The sequence below is a fragment of the Bos taurus genome, chromosome 6 (genome assembly GCF_002263795.3).
Source record: "Bos taurus isolate L1 Dominette 01449 registration number 42190680 breed Hereford chromosome 6, ARS-UCD2.0, whole genome shotgun sequence".
NCBI lineage: Eukaryota > Metazoa > Chordata > Mammalia > Artiodactyla > Bovidae > Bos > Bos taurus.
In genome coordinates, this window is record NC_037333.1 from 11,099,109 (window position 1) to 11,102,705 (window position 3,597).

The 3,597-nt window shown below is 42.3% G+C and overlaps 1 pseudogene; it reads right to left on the bottom strand.

Annotated features, from left to right (window-relative positions):
• Positions 1-510: 510 nt before the first annotated feature.
• Positions 511-2,302, bottom strand: LOC782938 (eukaryotic translation initiation factor 4 gamma 2-like; annotated as a pseudogene).
• Positions 2,303-3,597: the final 1,295 nt, after the last annotated feature.

The window sequence follows — 3,597 nt, forward strand, 5'->3', positions numbered from 1 at the left end:
GGTTTACTTCTGTTTCAGTTCAAGCCAGAGATATCTTACTTACACATTCTGGCCATTAGTTAGGCAACTCTACTACTCGGAGTTACTCTTTTCCCTGAGTTGTCCCTTTCCTCAGCTAGTTTCTTGTTGCACCATTCCCAAAACATTACTCCATCATAACATCTTCTGCAACTTCTCTAAAATCTTGATTCTCATTTTACTTCTTTACCTCAAGACTGACCTGTACCTTTGCCATTTCAGCCCCAAGAAAACCAAAGTCAAAGGGAATTTTGTTCTCAGCAGAGATCTAGTTCAAGGGTTAGGAAATCAGGGCCTCTGAATTAAATCCAGTCCATATCCTGTTTTCTGTACAGTTCATGAGCCGGGAATACTTTTCATATTTTTAAATGGTTGGGGGAGAAATGAAAGAAAATAATAGTTCATGACATGAAAATTGTATGAAAGTCAAATTTCAATGTCTATGAATAGTGGAATCTAGCCATGCCCATTTAGACATGTGTCTGTGATTGCTTTTTTTTTTTTTTCAAGTATCACAATGTTTATTGATAGATACAAGTACATAAAATCAGGGCATGAACATGACTTGATAAATTAAGTAGACTTAATTTCAATACTATAATAAGAGGGACCAATTCAAATTCTCACCATTTGTTTCACACCCACAAAGACCACTTCAAGGGCATTTACGATCTCTCAAAACTGATCAGTTTTGTGCAAGTAAACCATGTTTCTTTTAAAGAGACTTGATTTTTATTCATTAGGAAAGACTGAGCAGGCCTCAAGCTAACCTCATCTGCATTAAGCTGTCCTTTCTTAAAAAACCGAGGTGGCATATTCCTTCGACTGTCCTTGCAGCTGGGATAAGAGTCCCTGACTCTGGTTATGGTAGAGCTGGCTTAGCCCCTGGCTTTTCATAAACTTGCCTCCCATCTCCCCAAACTGCGACTGTGTGGGAGGCATGATGTGTCCCCCATGGCCACTGAAGAGCAGATTTGAACGATGGCGCCCCATGGTGGGTGAAAATCTATCCTGGATAACTCCTGGACCAATACCAATTCCGCTTCCTGGCATTTGTCCAAACATATCAGCAAGTCCTCCAAGTGGGTCCCTATCTATTTTCATCCTGGGTGGCATAAACAGTCCCTCCAGAAGAAGTCACTTCTCATCCCTTGAGCCATAGGAGCAGGAATAAATACTCCTAGATCTTTTACTGCATCTTGACGGATTTGATTGATCGTCTTTGGTCCATTGTCAAGAAAAGCTTTGCAAGGAGCCCAATGGTATTCTCGCAACTCTACAGCATCCTGCAGCAGGGAACGAATCCTCACCAGCAATTCCTTACTTAACATCAAGGAGCACATTCGGGCAAAGTACTGATCCATTAAGGGCTTGGCTCGTTCATGGTCTAATCTAGGCCCCACTGTCCTCATTATCTGACAGAGGCACTCCAAATCCTCTCCCATATCTTTGAGTTGGACTCTCTTCTTTTTTTCCAAAAGTGTTTTGATGCACTTATGAAGGATAGATTCATGAATAAGATCAAGCTTTCCAAGTTCTCCAATGAATTTGATGTTCCCCAACATCTTGATGTTGGCAATAGCTCTCTGTTCCTCCTCCTCAGGGAGGAGGGGATTTTCACGCTTATCATAGACATCAACATTTCTGGTTTGGTTTTCAAATTCATCTTGTAATTTGGAAATTAGGAGGCATCTGAATGTTGTGCTTTGCTTTTGTCCTGGTTGACCCTCTGCTGCTGGGCCATCAAAGTTTTTTGGTGCATCTTCTGCCAATCGCAGACATAAGCTGAGCATACAGTGAGCTATACTTTGGCTCTTCTAGGGCTTTGTCCACAATCAGCTGTATGACCCCTTTAAGGATGAGTTTAGACTCTACACCCACATTGAGGAGCTCAAGGCATAGCTTGTCAAACTTCTCAGGAGTAAGCTTGTTTAATATGCCTTACTTTCCTGAAGATTGCATCATGTCGTTCTTTTTCATTTGCGGAGTTGTTTGCTGCGGAGTTGTCATCTCGTCTAGGGCTTCGTGCAGGAATCCATTTCTGAGCGTTTTGCCCTGGGGTTTCCCCCGGGAACTCGCTGTTACCAGCAGTCTTGGGATAGTGCTGAGGTGCACCCCTACTTCCTCCTCCGCCCGAAGAAGCGCTGAAACGAGAAGCACCCACTTCTGCGATCGCATTCTCCACTTTGGCGGCTTGACAACGAAGAATCTTCAAAAGAATAATATTAATGGATGGGGTGGGGAGGGAAGAGGATGGGAGAAATGAAAAACCTTCACCGAGAACTCAGCAGCTGCTACAGCAGCTGCCTCCTCAGGATCCGGTCGTCGGGGACAGGGAAGGGAGGGGGAAGGGGAACGGAAAACAAAAAAGGGGGAGGGAAGGGGGAGGAAGGAGTCTGAACCGGCTTGAAACGGCTCAGAAGAGTCGCTGCTGCAACCACCACCCGATACTCGCCGCTACCTCCATAGAGCTCCGACTCGCTGCTGGCCTGTGATTGCTTTTTGCACTATGACAGCAGAACTAAACGTTGCAATGGACACCAGATACCCTGCAAAGCCTAAAATATTAATTACTGTTTATAGAAACAGTTTGCCCACCCATGATCTAGATAAGACTTCCAAGTTTTGCAAAAATGTGAATTGTTTTTCACAGAGGTTAAATGATTTTCCCAAGGTCATGATAATTTATTGCTGAGAAAGGGCAGGGACTTTGATTCACACCCTCCTCACTGTATCACATGCAGCCTTCTTTTTATAAATATGTAGTTAACCTTGTAACTGAAAAATAGGGGGAAATACAACTTTTCCTGAGATCTCCTGCATTTCCAACGTTAGTTACAAAACACACCATGTAGGAAATCAACACTTAAGATGACTACTGAAACAAGGATTATTACAAAATACATAATTTGGCAGCAAAGATTATTTATACCTTCCCTAAGCAATAGATTTTAAAAATCAATGTTATTTCCAGTTAGGCAGAGTTGTACCAATACTCAATCTACTCTATAGTATTCTATTTACATGTTATTTTTATATACAGATATATTCTTAGAGGAAAATGAGAACAATTCTCTGAGATAATTTATCATCTTGCTTTTAAATGAAAAAAAGAAATAAGTTCTGTTGCTGAAATGTTCTCCACGTGTTCCACCCGTGTCAGGATAAATAATTGTTTGATCAAAATAGAAGTTGCCTATGGGCCCCTGGCTGAGGAGTTGATTCATGAATTCTCATTAGTAATTACAACTCTAGAACGATCTAGCAGCCTTTTGACATCCTGATCACCTACCTCCTTCCCCAGTCTTCCACCTTGGGAGAGACGGCAGTGTCTCCTTCAGGCAGCTACAGATCTGTAGGGAAACAGAGGATAGAGCAAGGATTGCAGTAGGCCCTGGTTTATTCTTTCCCAGACAAAAGGAACAGGAAACTTCAAAGAAAATGCTCTAATTATCACTCTGTAACTGTATTCCAAATTTCTACTTTCTTTCCTTTGGCGAAAATACTGCTCCTACTATATTCGAGAAAGGGGAAGGAGTCCTCTGCCATCTTATTGGAGCCCATCCGCGCTGCTACAGC